General features: G+C 40.0%; 1 protein-coding gene across 3 annotated transcripts in view; it reads right to left on the bottom strand.

The window, feature by feature from the left end:
* Positions 1 to 23,615, bottom strand: part of sh3kbp1 (SH3-domain kinase binding protein 1) — a 149,161-nt gene that overhangs the window by 116,878 nt on the left and 8,668 nt on the right. The window contains exon 1 of one of the 3 annotated variants that reach the window (XM_048541350.2): positions 23,096 to 23,184. The exons of the other annotated variants lie outside the window; for them this stretch is intronic. The gene's annotated coding sequence lies outside the window, so the exon portion shown is untranslated. Of the gene's footprint in view, positions 1 to 23,095; positions 23,185 to 23,615 lie in introns of those variants that run through there. 3 annotated transcript variants of the gene reach the window in all.

Genomic DNA, 23,615 nt, shown 5'->3' with positions numbered 1-23,615 from the left:
CAATTATGATATTGAAAAGTCAAAGTAAGATGGTTAAGATTCTCTTGTTTAAAATTGTCTTTGCATGGCAGTCATGAAATGATAAATGGTACCCTTACTCACAATGGTGGGAAACCAGATGACATGGAATTTCAAGATTGAGAGATTAGGGCAAATCTGGTTAACTTTTCAGATTGCTGAACAGACGTGTAATCTCACATTCAGCTTTGCAGCACAAGTTTTTAGGACTACTGCCAGGGTGTTATCAAGGTCTGTAGCATTCATTATCTAAAAAAGAGCTGTGAACTGGATACAATGTGGTTTCGATTAAATTGGCTGAAGACTGGCTCTTCTTGCTGAAACAAGTTGCAAATACTCCAATGTTGTCTTTTGCACTAATGTGCTGTGCTCCCATTCAGAATGGGAAAGTTAGTGAAGCATTGTCCTCCTGATGGTTGTTTAATCATTCACAAGTAGATGTAACAGGATTGGAGTGCTTTGTCTGATCAGTTGGTTGCGTGGTCACTTACTCATGTCTATAACATGCTGCTCCCACTATTTATTACAGTTGTAGGCCTGTATTGTAGCTTCACTCGGATGCTACAAGATGGCAGTGGTGGAGTAGCAGCACAGCATGCAGGGTCTTCAGCCAGGAGCAGCCCATAGCTCATCCATTTGCTTTTTACAAGTTTTTTTTCTCATTTTTTCTGTTTTTAATATTTCCAATTAGTATAGTTAATGTCAAAACATCAAAATTCATCTTAACTTCATTTAGCACCTTATCCACTGACAGAATGGCTTCCAGCAGTCTGGAGCGGCAATTTTGGCCCTGCGGAGCAGTCTTCTGGCATGACGGTTTTGTCCTGGTGTTGAGGTCTCGTCAGCGGTCTGGCTTAATCTCCAGCGAACACTTCAGGCCCAGTGTTCCAACAGCCTAGTGTGGCGTCTTCATCCAGGTTGTTGGTCTTTTCTTGACAGCATTTCATTGGCAGATGCTTTCAGCCTGGCATTCCAATGGCCTGGCATGGCGTTTTTCTCATCCAGGGTGGTGGTCTTGTCCCAGTGGCAGTTTTCTTCATTAGAAGCTTTCAGCCCAGTTTTTCCAGTGGCCTGGCATTTCAGTTTTGTCCCAGTGTGGAGTCCTCATTATGGATTGATGGTCTCATTCCAGCTGTGTTTCATTTTTTGATCAACTTCCTCCAAAACCAGGAGCTGTTAAATGGACCATGATGAACTTTTGTCTAAAATTTACTTTTTATTCTTACTTATGACTTCTATCATTAATACAGACGCCATGGTAAGACGAATTATAAACACTTAACATTGCATTTTTTCTTGTAAAAGTACACATGACAATAAATTCTAAATTCTAATGTTGTTGTTCCGAGCACGGACACCTACAATCATCACTTGGACCAGGTTTATCATTCAGTTGACGGAGCACAACGATACAGATTGTGGAGACACAGTTTCATAGCCTACAGCATCCTGGCTTGCTGAGATCTTTTCTATATTTATCCTATTTAGCATGGTAGTAGTGTCACACAACATCACTGGGAATGGTCTCAATGTGAAAACAGGGCTTCACCTCAATAAGAACTGCACAGTGGTCACTCTTACCAATACTATCATTGGTGTATGTGATCTACAACAGTTAGATCCAAGACAGAGGTAGGCTTCTTTTAAGCTTGCATTAGTTTTCTTACTACCAGCTGCAAGTACAATCTGCCAGATGTGTTGTTCAACATTTATCTAGTGCAGAGAGTACAAATGCATCTAAAATCAAATTTGGTGATAAATGGTATCCACCTCCCATTCCCCAATTCATATTGCAGATTTGTTTTTTTAAAATCACCTGCTTTTAAATCAGTTGCTAGGAGATCCACATTACATTCTGCAGTTTAAGTTAGAGTCTGTAAAATCTTAGCTTAGTAGTATATGCAGGTCATATCAATGCTGCTCAGAAACAGCAGTACGTTGATGCCCTGTCCCAAAATTAAAAATAGTTGCATGTAAAGTCTTTAAAGTAAGCACAGCCCAAGCCCTTTAAAATTAAGCTTTGTACGAGATCAAATTTGAATTGCAGTTGGTATGAACTGTTATGATCCTGGACAAGACCACCAAACCTATTTTACAATCCAGCTCACGGCCAGTAATAATTATTTTTAAAGCAGATGAAAGTAAGAAATCTGAGCAAATTAGCAAGAGAATAAAAACAACAAAATTCAATGTTTTGGAAAAAATAATAAACTTTAATAAATAACATTAGAACAGTAGTACAAAGATACACAACATATATTCTAGCACTCAAATAACATTGGTAAATATGGCTAACAGCTTGATGAAGCGCCTTACAACGTATATCAAATAGTACACATGATCAAGATAGATCACATGGATTTCACCACAAATGATTCCACCCAGATGTTAATGAGGTGGTGAGTTGTCAAGTCTCATTAAGCATCATTAACAATTATCAATCTTTACTTTTATTAATCTAGCCTTTAAAACTCCCTCAAGAACTACATTGTAATGAACTGCCTCGACAACAGCTCCCATTCTGGTAAATCGTCCTTCTTTCCTGGGCCCATACTGCCCTTGGCTCCAGAAATTGTACTCAAACTCTCACTCATTGGTACAATGGAATTCTTGACCAAGTTACCTCACCAAACTCGTCCTACCATTTATTCCCCCCAACACCATTTTGGTCATTTACATAAAAGAACCACTTTTGAAGCTTTCACCCCACATTCTCTCAGCTTCACTGAAATATTACTGCTCGCAGGCTTCTCTCAAGTTACGTCCAGCTTCCCCTAACTCAGTGGCCATCATACTATTCATTTCCCCAGGACTTGAAGGTTTTTTTGTTCATTCACGGGATGAGGGTGTTGCTGGCTCGGCCAGCATTTATTGCCCGACCCTAATTGCCCAGAGGGCAGTTATGAGTTAACCACATTGCTGTGGGTCTGGAGTCACATGTAGGTCAGACCAGGCAAGGATGGTAGTTTCCTTCCTGAAAGGACATGAGTGAACCAGATGGTTTTTTCGACAATCGGTAATGGGTTTAATTATCATTAGACTCTTAATTCCAGATATTTATGGAATTCAAATTCCACCACATACTGTGGCAGGATTCAAACCCAGGTCCCCAGAATATTACCTAGATTTCTAGATTGACAGTCCAGCAATAATATCACTAGGCCACTGCCTCCTAGTTGCCTACTAATTCCGAGAACATTCTCCTGAGTTCTAACAGCTGGGAGCTATCCGATCGCTCTCAAATCCCAGTCCACTGCACAAAATCTGTAGTTCAGCTGCCTTCCCAGCAGCATAATGGTACTCAGTATGGAGTTTACCTCTATCTCTGTCTGTCTTCTTGTCTAAATCACAAACTTGGAATTCCTTTCCCATGACACCTAAACTGTCCTCCATCACCGATGAAAGTATCCCTATCCAATGTTGGTTCCAAGATAATGTAGGCAATCCAGCAACGAGGACTGAACTTGTTCTGAATGCGATAATTCACAACTGTTGGCTTCCACAGAGAAAGTGGATATGACAGAAATTGAATTTAATCACAAACCTAAAGGCGATTTCCAGAGATAGTCACTTACAGCTTGGAATTTATGCATTGCATCAGCTGTTCAGACTTTACACTAAAGTTAAGCTTTCAAATTACACTTCACCCAACAAGATTTTGTTTCTATCAAAAAACAGGATTGGGGTGTAACTTAAGAACACAAGATATACTCAAGGAACAGGAGTAGCCATTTAGCCCTTCAAACCTGTGCCACCATTCAACAAGATCACAGCTGATCTACCTCAGCCTCAACTCCTCTTTTGTGCCAGCTCATCATAGTGTTCTACTCCTCGATGTTTCAAATATTTCTCTACCTTCTCTTTAAATGTTTTCAGTGATCTACACAACTCTCGAATATAGGATTCCAAACAATTGCTATTCTTGAACAACACACAGAGTCATAGAAATATAACAGCTTGGTAACAGACTCTTGGTCCAACTCATCCATGCTGACCAGATGCTCTAAATCAATCTAGTCCCATTTGGCCCATATCCCTCTGAACCCTTCTTATTCATGTATCTATCCAGATGTGTTTTAAATGTTGTAATCGTTGCAGACTCCACCACTTCCTCTAGCAGCTCATTTCATGGAATGACATTCTTTCATATTTCACTTTTAAATAGGTGTTCCATATACTGTAACCACAACCATAGTTCTAGATTCCTGCACAGTGGAAGCATCTTAACTTCAATCTAGTCAGGCCCTCTCAGAATCTTGTACATTTCAATAACACCATCCCTCATTCTTCTAAACACAAATAAATAAAGGCCTAGCCTGATTAGCAATTCTTTACAAATCAATTACTTCACCTCAGCCTAGTCAATCTCTTTTGAACTGCGTCCAATATCAAATATCCTTCCTTAAATAAGGGAGCAAAACTATAAACAAAACTATAAAGTGCAGTCTCATCAACACACTGTACAGCCGCACAATACTTCCTTTTTTAAACTCTAATGTCCTCACAATATAGGTCACAATTTGATTTGTCTTAATTACTTACCACACCTGCAAGCAAACCATTGGTGTTTCATGCACAAGGGCACCAACACTGATGGATTGATGGCACAACAGAAATAAATGAAAATGACTTGTTATGTATTAGAGATGTGGCAGCAGGTTCACCAAGACTAGAAACTAGGGTATTTAACAGTTTGGAAGAAGAGACAGAAAGGAAGAGGTGGTGGTTGCCTTTGTTCCTTAGGGAAACTGTTGGTGGAGCAGTAAGCATTGATATAGGCACAATAGATCATAATGTGGAATCACTGAGTAAAATAAGGAATAGTAATGGAGAAGGTCATGCGTGGGAGTCAATAACAGGCCCCCAAGGAGTTGCTGTACTGTAGGACAAAGCATAAACAGAGAATTAATGGAAGTGTGTAAAAACAGCACCACAATTGCCAATTGTGATTTCAATCTGCATATTGACTAGACAAATCAGTTGGGCAACAGTAGCATGGAAGATCATTTTGTGGAGCCCATCAGGGATTGCTTCATAAACCAATATCTTGTAGAACCTACACAGCAACATGCTGTTTTAGATTTAATGTGTAATGAGGAAGAATTAATTAAGAGATTCCATGGTTAAGGATCCTCACAGGATAGGGATCACAACGTGGTAGAATTTCAAAGATAATGGGATTCTCCAGCATCTGCAGTTCCAAGATTTTAAAAAAAGGGTGGAGCTGGATGAACACAGCAGGCTAAGCAGCATCTTAGAAGCACAAAAGCTGATGTTTCAGGTCTAGGCCCGAAACGTCAGCTTTTGTTCTCCTAAGCAGCTGCTTGGCCTGCTGTGTTCATCCAGCTTCACACTTTGTTATCATGGTAGAATTTCACATTCAGTTTGAGGGAAAGCCACAAGTCTCAAAGCCAATATCATCTTAAATAAGAGCAGTTACAGATATTTGAAAAAAAGAGTTGTCTAAAGCGGGTTGCAAAATAGACTAAAAAGATGTCTGTCAAAGCTCAAACAAACACTAAAGCAGATAAGTCATAACTCAAAAAATTTGAGTCAAATGGAAGGAAATGTAGGATAGGATGACCCACCATGGTTAACAAAGGAAGTCAAAGACAGCATTCAATCAAAAACAAAGGCATGCAAAACAGTAAAAACCAGTAGTAGGCCAGAAGGTTTCTTTTTTGAAGGAACAATCAATAAAGGACTTTTAAAAACTAATAAAGATGGACAAAATTTACGAAAGTAAGTTGGCAAAAAATATAAAAATAAACAGTAAGAGTATTTGTAGGTATGTTAACAAAAAGAAGTAGCTGAAGTATGTGAGAGACCCTTGGAGAACTAGGTAATTAACAGTGGAGAACAAGGTGCTGTGGTCAGTTTGCTCATCCTTCCTGCAATCTGTGTCTTGTCTACACCAAAAGCAGGAAATTTGTATCTACTAGACCAATACATGGGCTAAAGCTCCTCCAAAGTTAAATTCTGATCCCCATACTTGCCTCACTCAACCAAATTTGACGTAATTAATCTAAGGGATCTGACTACATCCTCAAACAGTATGCAGGCACCTCTCCCCTTTTCTGATGTGTTACACAGTTACACAGACTTCAGCTTATCAATTCTGAGGCAAAGTTCCTCAAGCAGTCAAGACCTGCTGTTGAGGTGGTCTCTGTGAATTTCACAAATGTTCACCAGTTCCCACGCCTTACAATTATACAACACCACATACACAACATCTCTATTCTATTTAGTTCAATAATTCGGATGCTAAATGTTTTAAAAGGTGAATTTCTTAAACGTACTCTTCAGCTGTAATAATGTTTCCCATTTTAAACTTCAAGCGAGACACAGAAGAAACGCCCACCAATCACCTGTCTTCCTGTGACCTCACACTTCCACTCTTAACAGGTAGAAACAGGTTGAATGGATCCTCTGTTGCTGGTTTAAATCTCCTGCAGTCATTGCCCTTCTCATATTGGTCTGCTCTTTTTTAAAAATTGAAAATATATATCATTCATAAACGAGTCCAACGTCTATATACTTTGCAGAGATAAGAAACAATGCATTGGAATTAGACATTTTTCAGATGCAGTTGCAAAACAAAGGCATTTTCTAACCACAAAAGGTAAACAGTGCAGAATTCTTTTAAAGCAACGAGTGGGTCTCAGATCTTACCAGACACTCAGTACATTTTGGTAGAAAGACCTTAGATCGTGAGCTTTCTCCACAGCACAAGAACAGTAGATGCCTCAAGCTTTAGCAGGTAGTCACTGGCCTTGGAACGTGCCAATCAGCAAGGGTCGATGGAGGTCAACTCCATACACTGGAAGACCAATATATTTCGGGCAGAGCAAAGAGTGCCTTTCTCCACCTTGACTGTCTTCCAGGCACAGTCGATGTTTGTCTCAACAAACATCCAGGCAACAGCCCGCTGGGCGCAGAATCCTGCATTACAAAGCTGCTCAGAATGAACTTTAACAAAAACCACTGGATCTCTCTGCACCCTCTTTGATAAGGCATATTCTTTTTATGAAGGTGCTAAAAAATGTATTTTATTCATAAAAATGTTTTATCTACATTCAGAGGTACTGAACCAATTCTGTACAGTCTTTGTGTATCAAGGAAAAAACAAACATTAGAATTTGTCATTCCCTGCAATTGCAAAAACTATGCAGGACACTACCAACATACAGAGGCAACAAGGAGGTCTGATAACTGAACAATTGCTATACTTCATTTGGAAGACCTTAATGGAAGGGGGCATTCCCCACTGCACATTTACAGCAACTGTCCCAAACTGCAGTGCATTCCTAACAATGTTACTATCCTGCACCTTCAAATGTGCCAATCTGCAATACTCACTTGAGGTCAACTCTTTACACCAGCAAGTTTCAGGCAGAGCAAAAAGGATCTGTAATGAAGTTGTTGGGCCTCCAGGCAGAGTTAACATTTGCTTTTGGTGGGGAACGGTCCGTAGAGCACAGGGTACTGCATCATGAAATGGCACAGGATGAACCTCAAAATTAAAAAAAACACTGCACTGCTCTCCAGACCTTCTTTGCAAGTGTACATTCCAGAAAGAGATGAGTGACAGTCTTTTTACCAGCACAGCTGCTTCAGGAGCGCCGTGCTGTGGTGCAGAGACAAGCACTCATGAAGAATTTGACAAGCAGTGCCCTTCTGACCATCAGTCAAGCTACATCCTGGTGCTTGTTGGAAAGTTGACTCAGGGATGACATAACAAAATCCACCCTCTCCTTTTCCAGCAAGGTCTCAAGAAACTAAATACTGGCCCCCTCCCAATTAATTTGTGGTCAAAGGTACTTTTCATAGTGAATTTTTTTTAGGAAGGATAGAAGATACAGAGTAAGGGAACCTCTTGAAGTGTTCCGCAGCACCAGAGACCAGATCCATCCTTTGCAATACCAGGTACAGGAAGAAGCCCAATCCATAGTGGCATTTGGTGTTTGTGTGGTGAGGGTCTACACACAGTTTGATGCAGCCATATACAAAAGTAGCTGGCAGGATGAGGGTAACGTTGGGTATGGTCTTTCTCCCCCTAATCCAGAACTTTGTACATAATGTCCCTGTGACTATGGTCCATTTTCAACTTCCAGAAGTGGAAGATGGCTCAGATAACTGCAAAGGTGCAGGTTTGGGGAATAGTCCAGGCCTGCGCCAACTGTAACAACAGAGTGCCCCACACTTGATGACCAGTTTTTATCCAAAGTTGAGAGGTAGCTATGCTCCCATATGCTCAGTTTCTGTCTCACCTTGGTGATATACTCCTTTCAAGTTGTTGCACATGTTCTGGTCCCTCCGACCCATATACCCAATACCTTCAGGTAATCTGTCCCGATGATGAAGGGGATAAAGGATATGACAGCCCAATTCCCAAAGAACATGGCTGCCAAAGCCATTAGGAACTGGTCGCCGATGCTCAAACATCTGTGCACGAACTGCATGGCACAGTCATCAACAACGTAAAGGCCACCACTGCCTGGAATAGTCACCCCTCTCAGGGTCGCATCCTTCCTGATAAAGTCGATAAAAGGCTCTTTACAACACAAAAACAAGACAGGACAGCGTGGGCACCTCTGCCTGACTTCAAATCTAATTGGGAAACTTTCTGATTTCCACCTGTTGATTGAGACTGTACTTAGTATTGGTGAAAAGCAGTCAGAGCCAATTCTAGATATCCCCCCAATAAACATTTTCAAGAGTACATCCCACATGTAAGATATCATGCCAAAAGCCTTCTCCTGGTCCAGGCTGAAGAGGCAGGTGTCCAACACCCTGTCCTGCACTGAGGCAATTGTATCCCTGGGGAGCGCGAGACACTCAGATTTTCTTTGTTGATGTAGCATAAGTTAGATAGGGGAGTCCCAGAGCTGACCTGATACGAGTGGCAATGAACGCATGCAGAATTTTGTAATCAGCATTCAGCAGTGAAATTGGTCACCAATTTCTAATTTCTTCCTTCTCCTCCTTCGGATTTGTGGATGAGATGATAGAGTCTTTCTACTTCAAAAATATACTTCATAAAAATGTCTTTTCACACATCGCACTCATGTTATTTGAGAAGCTGTTACCCCACTCTTGCACTGTCTCAGAAACATGGGATTATCTTTCTGTTGCTTAGAGAGGACTGCATCCTTTGATGAGTACTCAAAAATGTAATGATAAACAACATAAAGGGAAGAGAGACTATTTTCTTATACATACACTTCATTAAGTGTTTACTATTTCAGACTTCACAGTCAAGCATGTTTGAATGTGCTGAGACAGCTTAACCAATACTAACAAACCTTTTTTTACTAATTAGAAGGAATGCCATTTTGAAATCAACAAGAGATTCTGACCACTTAAAAATTGCTTCCCAATCAATCAACAGCAGCCAACTCTACAAACATCAAGATCTGACAAACATGACAATGACCAGCTGACCTGTTTCAATGATACCAATTGAGGGATAAACATTGGCCAGTGATGAACTCGTCTACTATAGTACGTTATTCATTCACATCTATCTGAGATCAGGGGTGGCAATTCTGATGCTACAGCACTCCCTCATCACTTCAGTGATGAGCATGGATTCTATGGTCACATCTCTGGAATGGGACTCAACTCTGAAACTTTGCATCAACTGTCTATGTTCCTACTGAACTAAGTATGCTGCCAATACACCATGACAGCACTTAAATTCAAATGTACAGCTTTTACTCTGCTTTTCATGAATAGACATTTCTAAATCAATTGATTTCCAGTAACTAAATTATGAGCAATATATTTTACAATAACTATAATAACTATCATTTCTTTAACATTATAAATCGAGCCTCATGCTTGTTATTTTATTTTTCCTTAATTGTAGGCTTATACCTGTTTTTATTAATTTTGATGGCAGTATCATTGAGCAAATAGAAACTCCCAAAGCTCATTGCTGCTGACATCTGTAACTCATCCCACTTCCTGAAAAAATGTGAGCAACTTTACCAGTGTAGAAATTTTGTGTGACCTATCAGTGTAAACATTTCAGGAAGTGAAAATTTTGTGAAATCTTGAAAATGATGTCATATAATTTAGAATTTTATTGCACACTCTAAACATGTTTTTAAATAATGTTAGAACTCAGGAGATACAAACAAAAGTAGGCAATTTAGATTATGGCTGATCCGCATATCAACTGCATTCGTCTACCTCTGCTTCATATTAATGGATACTTTACATAATAAAACTCTATAAAGCCATCTTGAAAGTGTCACCCAACTTCATTCATTTGCCTAGAAAGGGAAGCCCTGTTTACAATAGATTGAAGAATTCCAGCAGATTATTTCAAAAGTAACTTTCAATGTTCAAAAACTGTTAAAGTACTAGCACAGTTAAACAAAACATTTCACATTCCAATCAGAAATGTTTGTACAAGGCAAATGTAGGGAAACGTTTCACCTCTGGAAATATCATATTTGATTATGAGTATGACAGAGATGCTGGTGTTGAACTGGGGTGGACAAAGTCAGAAGTCACAAGATTCCAGGTTATAGTCCAATAGGTTCATTTGAAATCACTAACTTTGGGAATGTTGCTCTGTCATCAGGTGAAGTAGCAGCATTTTAAAAGCTTGTGATTTCAAATAAATCTGTTAGATAATAAGCTGGTGCTGTGTGGCTTCTGATAGACATCATCCATTTGATGGCATTCATCAATATGTCAAAGCCTTCATTTTAATTCAAGAGCTCCAAGATGAAGAGCTAATGCCAAGCATAAAAAGTTACAAGGTAAACCAGAACTCAGTTACAGAAAATTTGCTTTCAGAAGCCTGAAGCCTCTAGGAGGAAGGGAAGATACAAATACTTCATCCCAGAATAGGTGGGGTTGGGATCGACACTGTCTGACTAAAATATAGGGCGGAGTAGCATGTAATTCAGCAAATTTGCAGCTCAGGGTCAGACAGAAAGTCAAAAAGTAACAATGACCATAAATAGCAGTTACTTTTCTTGTTATTTTCGACTACACAATGAAAACGTTGTGTCTTTGCTGGGACACAATCCATGGACTGATCACATTCTGCTCATTCTCGTTTTGTAAAATAAGATGGTATTTCAGTAACACGCAACACAAGTATTTTGGGCAAGAAATACTTTGTGCATGAAAATTTGGGTCACTTTTTTGGGTTAAAGTGAGATGAAAGTCAGTTTTTCAGCACACCTAGATTCTGTTATACATTTCACAGTTAACATCTTAGAAGTTACAGGATGCCCAAAAGGTGGCTCTATAAAACAACAAACTCTTGAAAAACTGCAATCCACATATTTAACATGAGATAAACAACTGAATCATCAGCTACATATATTCTACTAATAAGACCAAAACTAATAGCTAGAGGCTGCAAAGATTCCCAAGGTCCAAACTGGTTCTACGTTGCAGTACAAGTCATGGTTGGCACTCTGCAATTCGCAAGAGTGTTGGGTTTTAAATCCCAAACTCTATCACTTTCGAACATCTGATCAGTGCATTCTGGTGGATATAGTCCAAACCTCAAGTTCCATTTCATTTTTATTTTAAAACAAAACCATACTCTTCAGAAACTCAGATTTACAGGTTGGAAAAGGTGAGTTTAGGTGTATAGGCATAAAGGATTTAGGAGTAAGCTATTCACAGATCATGTTTGAATTGGTTGCTGTTGCACCTCCATTTCCAGTTTGTTCCCCGATGATCCAGGACCCATCTGCCTATCAAAAATCTAACTCATTGGTGCAGATCTTCCAGTCTCCAAGTTGTAGAGGCTGTAGTATGGTCCCTGTTAGATACAGTTCAGTTTAACAATTTCAGAATATGAACATCTCTCCATCCATGTTCATTACCCAGTCCCAAGTCTCAGTATAACCAACCCATTTTCAACTAATCATTGTCCCCATTATCCACTAGCCAAGTTCTCTTTTTCCCTGGCTTACTATCAACAGCCCCTTTTTGTCTGCTTCCATATTTCCTCCCTCTCTCATTGGGCACCATCACACTCCTCCCCCTCCACCAACCACCTCACCAATCATCAGTAGAACTATCACCATTTCCCAGCTGCTTCCAGCTCTGATGAATGAACTCAAAAAGTTAACTGTTTCTCTCACCACAGATGGTGTCAGAACTGCTAAGTCTCCTTAGCACTGGTTTTGTTTCAGTGAACTAAAGGCTGACCAATCCAGAACAGATAACATGAAAGCAACACCACACACTGTAGAATCAACCTGTCTAGTTTTGAGATTCTGGACTGGTTATACTGAAGTGTTCCTCAGTCTAATTTTTTTCTCTACCTCCACCCACCCCCCCCCCCCCCCCCCCCACCACCCCCCCCCCCACCCCCCCCCCCCCCCCCCCCCCATGCACAATATTTGTATATTGTCTTTTCTCCCAAGCTTTGCGTCTGGAATTTTTAAAAAGTTGCAACATTTAAGGTGCGTATATTGGAAATCCTGTTCTTTTAAAAGTCAAACAGAGTGTTAAGATGAATAGATTTTCTTCCACAGCAACTGAAAGAACCTGGTGTGTATTTGTATCCAGGGTAATAATCAGTGGCAATTTGGGATTTGCAGTCATTTGCACACATTTGCCATGACCCTGGAAAAAGTGTGGCTTGATTTCCAGTGTACTGCCCCAGTTAGTCATGAAACATATGACCACAAATAGAAGTGGTGGAAGTAAGAGATACCTTTTCTGTTTTACAAGCATTAGGTTCTTTTAAAAAGCGTGGATTATTTTGACTTGGATACCATTTGTTTTTCTGCTGTGCAACAGTTCAAGCTGGGGAGGGGCCGAATAAACCTGGAGTGGGAAGATGAAAGAGAAAGACAGACTGTTCAGCACCTTAAATATTCATTCATTCAATCCCATCATTCAATCAGATTATGCCTCATCTGTAACGCATCTTTATTCTACATTCCTTGATAGCCTTAATCCAACAAATCTCAATCTTAAAAATTACAATTTACCCCAAATTCATGGCTTTTTCGGAGGTTATATTTCAGATTTTCACTATATTTCACACAAAAAAATTCTAATTTCACTCCTGAAAGACCTAAGTAGATCCCCAACAGAGGGAACAAGTTATTTGTACCTAAACTATTCAATCTGCTACCACTGAATAGGCTCTGAATGAAAAAGAGGAAGATGTGGGACACAGGAAACGTGGCCGGTCTTGGCTAGTTTCTCTCCTCCTTGCAAGGAAATCCACAAGCCTGTTGAAAGCAAACACTTCACAGATCTGGAAAAATCCAGAAATACACATAGTATGAGAGTGTATTTGCATGAAGGAAAGGAAGACTCAGGCAGCTCAGCTGGCTTTGTGCAACTAATTGCTGTGGGAGAGGGATCTGCTTGTCTGTACCCTCCACACCAAAGAATGCACTTTGCAGCTGACTTTTTGGAGATGGTTCAGAACAGCAAGTCACAAAATAAAATGGTGAACCTTGGCCTAAACATAAAGTGAAGTAGAACAAAAAAACAAAAAATAAAGACTTTCATTTCTACAGCTCCTTTCACAACCTCAGGTGTCCAAAGTGCTTCAGTAATCAAGTACTTTGTAGTTTACTCACTTGTAATGTAGAAATAATTGTGAACTTGAGTGCAGCAAGATTCCACAAATAGCAATAATAATTACATAACTTATTTATAGGGATATTGATTGAGAGATGAATATTGGCACTATAGTGGAGAAAAATTCTTGCACACATTTTACATTCACATGGCAAGACAGATAGGATCATGGTTAAAATCTCATCTGAAAAGCCAACAGACAATTTCACACTGCTTCAAAATCCTAGTTGACTGCCAACTTAGATTGCAAGCTCAAGTGCTTGAGTAGCATTTGAGCCCATAACCTTGAAGTCCAGGTGAGTGCAATCGCTAAGCTATAAACGAAACCAAAACAAAAGCTAATTATTTGTCTGACAACTGGCTATTACAACTTGCTACTCATGACACCCATCCAGGACAACTGAAATTCTACAGATAATCCTGCAACAACTTTCACACTTAAAACAGTGGTCTTTAAACAAAGCCTAATGAGTATCTCTGCCATCATGCTGCTCTGATTGTATCAAATGCTGTAATAAAGCTCAGAATCACAACACAAGCTCCCACTGCTGGCAATAACCGCGTAAGCTTGTCAAATTCATCAAGATCAGCAGCCAGGAATCACAATATCACATACCAATCCGATGAACAATTTGAGCAAGATAGTTAAATAATCGAGAAAATTAGCAACACATTCCATAATACCCGCTGGTAAATAAATTTGCTGCAATAAAATTTCAGCTCCAAATGTCAATGGCCTGCATAGATCAAACTTGATTTATAATTAAAGGTACACACTGCTCTTAATTCCAAGATTAATTCAAATTGTGAAATACTGAAATCCACTTTTACCTTGTAATATGATTTTTTGCACAAATAAATAATCAATGCGGCTGCAAAACATCTGTAAAAATGTATCTAATAATGCACTACTTCCTACAATAGTTTCTTATACTTAACTATTTAGCAGCAGCAGCAGCAGCAGCAGCAGCAATCTAGAAGCACAAGTTAACTGGCAATAATTTAAAAACTCTTTGTTTTGATAGGGTAAGCACGATGCACAGCAAAAGCAAGCGGCTGTGGGGAGAGGAAAACAAAATTGTCTAGTTCCAAAACAAGGAAACTTTTGACAAACAAAATATAGGCAGCTATATTTATACAGACAAACAAAAGTGAACAATTTTAAAAACGTATTTTTTTTTCTGCAAATCAGGAGTTGAAAATCAAACTCAAAGAAATGTGATTTTAGAGATCCAGTCTGATGCAAATGAAAAATCTAAATTTTAAATTTATTGACGTCATGGCAATTTGATCCTGGATCAGGTAATAATGCAGATATTACTACCCTGCAGGTTCTGCTTTTTAATCTTAACAGTATAAACAGCTAGAGGCTATTCGTAGAACTGTTCCTACTCCTACCTATGTGGACCAAAACTATTGGGCTGTCGCCATCCCATTACAAACTCTGAGCCCAAAGCAAATGTCCTAATTCTTGCAAACAGACAAGTCATATAGCCATTAGAACTCTTACTCAGCTGTACAGAACAACATCCTTTAAACTATGTTGTCCTTTACTACCAGTACATTCTTACTAACTCCCCAGTTTGAATGCTTTCATGTGCCAAAATGCCATTAGTTCACTCATCCACCTTGACTTTCAAACATACAGGCAGCAAGAACCTCAAAGCAGGCTGACAGTTGTCAACATTGAGGTTCCTGGGAAGAGTGGCTTGCAGTCAGAAACATGGAAATAGACTGGGACGAGTGGGCTGCAGTCAGTTCTAGTTGAAAGAAACAAGAGTGCCATCGCAAAAAGTTCAAGTTGTTTGGCTGGTATGGGGGAGGGGGTGGGAGGAGGAGAACAGAAAGAGATGATGTGAAGGCAGGAAATTTGAACCAAAATGTCAGATCAAGACCTGACACAGCTAGTGGTTTGTTCATCAGAAAGTACCAGAAAAAGCACATACCCGGTGGGGAGCAACAGAGCGGCAACAATTTAAAAGCAGCAAACCGGGACTGAATCCATTCGAATTGCCATTCCCCACCGCGTTCCTATTTCAAGTACCCATCATTCTCGCGTGACACATTGCCATTCCGATTCCCTTCTTTCTCGAGTATTCCATTCCAATTCGTCGCCACTGTCACATTTTACATTCCCATTCCCACTCCAAACTCACCCATGTCAATTCCAATTGCTGCCACGTTCACATTCCAATTCAGCACCACTCTCTTGCACACCACTTCCAGCGACAGTTCCAATTTCAATTCTGGACCAATCCTCCACCACGCTCCAACTTCCCACCACAAACATATGCCAATTCCAGTTTCCCAACACATTCATGCATCATGCTTCATCCCATTCCAGATCCAGATGCTAATTCCCTGTCACTTGTACACTGTGCCATGTTTCCAGTTTCCTCTCACATGCGATACATTCCAGCTGCAGATGAAAATTCAAATCACTGCACATCTCGTACACCACCATCCAGTTCCAGTTCAATGACACTCTCATGCTCTATAGTCCAATTCAAGTTGCCCGCTGCCGTCACTTCACCATCCAGGTCAGGTTCCCTGTCACTATTCGAGCCACAATGCACAATCAATTCCCTGTCTCTCTACCAATGACACAGTCCAGCCCCCATTCCCCACTGTTCTGGCACACGGTCCAGGTTGCTCTCACACACACACCTCCACGTTCCCCATTGCTCACATGCACACACAGACCATTCAAACTCCAGTTCTCTGACACGTGTATACACACACACGTTCTCCATCTCCCTCCCACTCCATATCCAGTTCCTACCATGCTCTCTTACACATGCAGTCCCATTCCAGTTCCAATTCCTCACCGCTATTGCGCACCATAGATCAATTCCAATTCACCACCACTCTTGCAGGCCATGGGCCATGTTACAGTTACAACTTCCCTCCACTTTTGCACAATCCATTACAATCCTGTTCAGTTCCAATTCTCACATATCCTGGATATTGTTTCAATTCCTATTCCTGCCACTCAAACACCATGCTCAAATTCCAATACCCTGGTATTCTTGCAGTGGCAAGTTCCAGCCCCAAATCCAATTCCCTACCAATCTTGTACACCCTGGTCCAATTCATTGCCACTTTCACAGACAGCGTTCCCATTCCAGGTCCAATTCCCTACCATTCTTGCAGAGCACATTCCAGCTTCAGTTTCGATTCCCCGGTCCTTCCACACTCCACTGTGTTCCGGTTCTAGGTCTAATTCCTTGCCACTTGAGCACTCAGCCACGATCCCGATCCAGGTCCAGGTCCAATTCATTACTACTAATGATTGCGAGTAGTGAATGTCACTCTAGTTTCATTTCCAATTCCCCACCTCTCTCTCACATGCCAAATTCAAGCTCCAATTCCAATTCCCCAGCAGTCTCATTGGCCATGGCCCAGCTTCAATTCACCAGCAATCTTGCAGGTCATGTTTCAGTTCCAATTCACTAATCCTCTAATACCTTATTCTCATTCCGATTTCACATCTCTCTCACACAAAATAATCTGGCTCAAATTCATAATCTCTCACACACACCATGGTCTAGCTCCCACATCGTGTCACAGTCCCATCCCAAATTCAATTTCCCGCCTATCACACGCTGCATTCCCATACTGATTCCAATTGGTTGCCTCTTTTGCATTCCACATTCCAGCTCTGATTCATATTTCAACTCGCCATCTTTCATACGCACCACCTTCCAGCTCCGAGTACAATTAACCCATCTCTCATGTCCATACATGCCACACGGCAGCTTGGTTTTCTCTCTCTCTCTTTCTCATGCACATGCACCACATTCCAGCTCAGTGGCTGATTGCAACTCCCTATCTGTTGCTCATGCGCACACACAATGTTCCAGCTCAGATCCCAATTTGCCACCACTTACTGGCCACAAACAATTCAAGGCAGTTCGGATGGGCTACATTCAAGTTCCAAGTCACCACCACTCTCCTGTGCCATATTCCAGCTCTCTAACACACTCTCGTACTCCCTCATATCCCATCTCAAGTTTTCAATTCCTCACCACCCTTGTGGTCCATGTTCCTGTTACATGTCCAGGTCTAATTTGCCACTATTCTTGTGGGCCCTGTTCTAGTTTCAAATCCCATTCACAGTCTCATCATACAAAATTCTTCTTCCAATTTCAACTCCTCACCCCTCTCATGCATGTCATCTTCCACCTTCAATTCTATGCCATTCTATTGCACCATATTCTAGTTTTAGCTCCCCCTTACCAACATGCCAAATTCAATTCCAAGTAATTCTCTCATTCTATGCCTATTTGAAGTTTCCAAATTTCTCTCACATTGTCTAGCCTTCCAAATTGTGCTTCTGCTACATTCCAGTTTTAAACCAATTCCAGTCACTATCCTGCCTACAACCCGATCTGTGTCCCATGTCACCATTTTTACAATTCTTTCAACACTGCTTGAGAGGGAATCATCACGACAGTGACAGCATTCTCCATAAAATCAATCCTCTCAAAATATTAAGTTGATGCAGTATCTATTCTTCCTCAGCTCCCTACATATCCAACCATCACTGCAACTCACTTCATTCTTTATAATGACACTCACCTGTCCACTTAATGCACTTCCTCCACAGGCAAATACATTACAAACATGGCAAATACAATATAGGCAAATTTTTGCTACTTACAGAAGGCGGTGCTAAACGCTAAGGAGACGCCATGAATATAGGGCATGGCAAACTCAAATCTCCAATGGAATGGGAGAGATTAGGAACTCGCAGAAGATTGAGCAAATTAAAGATATCTCTGACTCCATTTAACCAAGAAAAGAACAAGGAAAGGGTTACATTCTGGTGATGGACAAAAGCAGCACTTTGTCAAATTTAACTCACACTTCTTTCATTGTCATCTAACATCTGCACGCAACATCACTAGAAAGGCACAAGAATGATTTCCCAGTGGCCCTTTTTGCTTCGGAATGCTGTCACAGGGCTTAATAGCCATCCACTGACACAAATACTCTCACTTTGAGAGATCCACTGCAACAGTTTGGTGAGTTTTCAATTTGCAATTCACAAGTGTACAAAAGCAAACACTTGACAGAAATCTGCAGAATCCAAAGAATAGGCAGGTAGGCACAATTTTCTCAGCTGGACCACAAAGCTCTCATCAACAAAAGGGGATGTGAAAGATCAGCAACTTTGAGGCACTGACAAACATGGCATATAAATAATAAGCGGGACAGAACACCAATGCTACACCGGAAGTGTACTGACCATGTTACCGCACGCGCAAGCTGGGGTGGGGGGTGAAGAGACACATTTGCAACCACATCCATCAGCTTGGCAAGCATGTCTACAACCTCATACCATTAATTTTTGTTTGAAAAAAGGTCATGTAATATTTGATTATCACTATTTCCACATATTTCACATCGTCAAGGAACAAGCGCCAAATAACTCTCAGTTGATCATTATATCAGTACATGAGAGATCCCAATGGCTGAATGAGTGGCTTAAGCACTATTTAATGCAAATGGTAGTGAAATAAGGGGGCTCAGCATTATTGAATGTGAGTTTCATTTAGTACTAGCTCCAATTACAACAAACTGAATTTGCCAGATGTGAAGGAACCCCAGACAGTGTTTCACTCAGCTGCTCTGGCAATGGGAGCTGCATTTCGCTATGTCACCTCTTCAGGTCCAAGGGTGTCCTATAAGCACATTCACTCTTTGCCACCTTGAACTTACTCCCTTGTACAACACTGAGCAGGGCACACGGCAGGTGTTGCTATAATCCTAGCCATATCGCATGGCAAAAAGTAAATATCACCTTCAAGCCTATCCAATTGAAGTGAATCTTCAACAGGCCAAATAATTTGCTCAACAACACTTGGTAGTGATGTATTTCCTGTGCTCACACTTACACTGCTTCAGTCATAGGGATCCTCATAGGTGTCATAAGCTAAAGTGGAAGGAGGAACTTCACAACAGCTATCTCTGAAATCTGCTTTGTGAAACAAGTTGCCTGAAATACTTGCTTGACTCTTCTGTGAAAGCATTTCGGTGGCTCTAAGGAAACATGGCACATAGCTGCATGACCTCCTTGTATCGTTGTACACCAACTGCACACTGATATAATAAAAACCTTTGCAACTGACAGAAACTTGTAGTTTCCATGATGTTGCTCAGCTTGCAATCAATGTACCCTGTATTGATGGGAAACCAAACAATGAAGTAAAAGTGAAGGGCCCTTGTTGTACAATGACAGTGTCTCTACCTTTGGGTCAGAAGGCCTAGGTTCAAGTCTTACCTGCTTCACATGGTGGGTCATAACATGTCTGAATTTGGTTGATTAAAATAATCAGTAGTAAACGTGAATATGCATTTAGTCAACTTATCACCATCACATTCCAAGTTGATCTATTTCCTAGCCCCATCAAACAATCCAAGTCAGATACCTAATACGTTTACGTGCAGACTGCAAGTCTCTAGATACAGCTATAGTAGGTCAGTGGGAAAAAGTAGAAGCAAAGAAATTAAAAGCAAATGGAACTAGTAATGCAATATAACTAGGTCCAAAAAGTAGACCTTAAACCTCACTTATGCACTTCCTGATTCCACCACCATACACCATTGCTGCCGAGACTGGTGATCTTCTTCACATGTAGTGTCAAAAACATTCGAGGGACCTCTTATTCTCCTAGCGTCGATGTGACAGCAACAACTTTGTTGTATAATGTCGCACTACGCTTTATAAGAACCTTTAAAATTAAATTGGACATCGAGCCACATTAGGTCATATAGGGTAAATGGTTTTAAAATGTTTCAAAAGGAGAAAAAAAAGGAGAGATTGAAATTTTGATCCTCAATATCTACGCTTAGGATTTGGGCAGCAGAACTCACAGCCACCAATGACCAAATAATTAAAATTGCTCAAGGCTAGAAAAGCTGAGCACAGGTAATTGAAGATTCTAGAACTGGTGAAGAATACAAATATAGAGGGGGATGGGGGACAAAAAAGGTCATGGCAGAACTAAAATTCAGCTGAGAATTTTAAAGTAAAAGCATTATTTGTTCATGTACCAACAAAAATTAGCTAACACAGGGTGATGAAAACCTCTATGCAGATATTTTGCCTGCCAGAAGGAAATGACAAAGCAGTTATAACTGAGTATTGATTGAGATCAAATAATATGAAGTTTCAAATGGCCCCTCCATAAACTCCATCTGAAACTTACCTTTTCATTGGCACATTTCCTGAAATCCTGGAAAACCCACACTGGGGAAATTAATTCCAAAGGGTTGAATTCAATTTGAAATTCCTTCATTTGCATGTAACTACGGGATTAAATAGCACTTTATACAGCTTCCTGCCACCGCTATTGAGTGCTGTTAAAAAAAGCAAACTACCTGCATGTAGCTTATTGCACCAAAAGCTGGCATGTTGGAGTTGCATTACATTTTCACCAAATTTAAATAGGTACCCAATCAACCCACATATTCTTGCCCCAAATACTCTAATACTCTTCCAGTCATCCTTCAATCTTCGCATATAAAATTATTTCCTTTTTTTAAATCTATCCCTTCCATCTCTATTCTCCTCCAATAAGAATTACCTGAAACTCGCCAGGACTACAACTCTAGTTTCTTGTATTCCCCTAATCCTGAACTGCAAAATCAGCCCTCAAGTCCTGGAATTCCCTCCTTATAATCATCTTTTTGCATTCCTTTCCATCTTTGAGGCAGATTACAATTCACTCCTTTGATTATCCCTCTTAAATATTGCTATTTTGGCACAAGACCCATTTTCATTTAGGCCTCTGAAGCATATGAAAATATTTTTCTACACTGAAAAAGCTACCTAAAATGCTAGCCAAGTCCCTCAGGTGAGATGTATAAAGAAAGTAATTCAATGGGTATTTACCGTTCACTGACTAGCTTGAAGGTGAAGTTAAGTTAAAACAGTAAAATTCACACCCACGCTCAAGCACACACATGTCCACTTTTGAAATACACAAAGGTCAAAAAGGCACAGCAGTGTTGTTGAATTTTGTTTTTAAATGATCTTTAAATCTATTCTATTCTTAAATACATACTAAGGGCTGAAACATATTAAGTAAAAGAGAATTAGTTTAATCAGAAAAAGAGATAAAGACTCTGAAAGGAGAAGATGATTACTGTTCCAAAATCACAAGGGACACAAAGAAATAAGCAAATCTTTTCACTCTGTCTAACTGTTCAGGAAAGTCGATTTTGACTGCAGTGACATGTTCATTTTGGACTTGGGAGGAACATGACAACTCCAATTGGCAACAACTCTCAAAAGACTGAACATTGTGGTTTACAAGCTATTCTGATCATGGAGTGATATTCTGGAACTATTCTAGACCGTCTCTGAAGCATAAACATATGCTGTAATACTTTCACACAGGAAATTAGATAGCTGGGTAGAGATAAAGCTTAACCATCCAACACCTTCAAGCAAGTGTGGAATTAGAAAAATGTTCTTGTCTTCTTAATTAGTCATTAAATCAATTGCAAGGACATACAGTATCAAAACAGAAAATAAAGTGCGACTTTATTTGTTCTCAATTTCTGTATTTTATAAAATTCAAGAATACAAGTAGCAGACCCAACTGCAGCCGATCCAAACTTATTTTCAGAATAAGCTCTACTCAGCTAACCAAATCCCTCAAGCCACTAACTTTTGTCACATCTGATCATTTGAAGGGTACAATTTCTACTAAATGCAATAAAGCAAATTTGTATCAAGAAAATAACGTCATCAACCTTTTAAAACGCCAGACTCAAACACCCCTGACACAATGTCCGCAGCTTAAGCCTTGGGTCCATTTTGTTCCAGGCCTTGTGTTCAGCCTTCCACTTCCTACACATCCCCCACTTCAGCTTTCAGATATTTTTAATCAATCTGTTTGGTGATGTTTTGACACATCTCTAGAGCAGGTGGGAGACAAGCCCAAACCTTCACGTCAAGGGGCAGGATGCCACTCCGCCACAAGATCTCAAAACCAATTCGAGAATGCACAAAATGGCACAACTTTCCCATCCCTGATGTTTAGGGCTGCGTCCTTCAAAGTGTTCTTCAGCATAGGATATACAGCAGTTAATTATGAGCAAAAAACTCTAGCTGCATGGAATTCTCTGAGCCAGCAACATTAAAACCAACATCAATATGCCCCTCATTGACTCAATTTGGGAACTGCTGATTTAGCATCAGCTAGTAATTGAACACAATTCCCTTCTGACCTTCACAGATTATGATGCTTTTACATATAAAACATTCTGCATCAAAGGCGCATGATTTGTGTTAACTGTTATGCTCAACCGTATTAATATTTGTGTGTGAACCATGATATATGTGAGCTTACTGCTAAGGTTCACAAAGTAATGTTTGTTAACAAGATATAACCAGAACCTTACAAAAAGAATTCTTCATTTTTACGTTACCAGCTCATTTTAAACACAGATGAAATCAACCAAGCAAATAATTATTTACCACAGTTTCCTGCTTTTTTTCACTAGTGCAGATGTTAACAACTAGCTGATGCTCAGAGGTAGAAAGCGTTACTTCAGTACATCTTCCTGATGAAACTGGTAACCCAAAAAACAGGTCACGTGAATGTCGACAACATATTCAAGAATACATACTTTTACAAGTGCACAGACTTGAAATAACAGTTTTGTAAACATGGCCTCAAAACAGTATTATCAATGTAGGTTACGGTTACAGTTTTGGTCATTTAACTGTTTATGTCAGGAAAAGTTCGATTATGAAAATAATTCATTTTTGTAACTTTGAAGGAAGGAAGTGGTAAGTCTGAGTGACAGTGTGATTTCACCCCACATTTAAATTGCATGCTCTGGAAGACAGTTTAAAAACACACTGCTTACAAAAAAACCCTTTTGGTTAGCAATTCAATGCTGCTTCATAAATCAAACTACACTTTAAGATTGCTTTTAACAGCAAGTAAATTAAGGGTAAAACTGGAATGCAAAATTCTTAATCTTGCTTATTT

Source organism: Stegostoma tigrinum, chromosome 12, assembly GCF_030684315.1.
Source record: "Stegostoma tigrinum isolate sSteTig4 chromosome 12, sSteTig4.hap1, whole genome shotgun sequence".
Classification (NCBI taxonomy): domain Eukaryota; kingdom Metazoa; phylum Chordata; class Chondrichthyes; order Orectolobiformes; family Stegostomatidae; genus Stegostoma; species Stegostoma tigrinum.
Note: the sequence above shows the minus strand (reverse complement) of the source record. Positions and strands in the feature narration are given on the sequence as shown.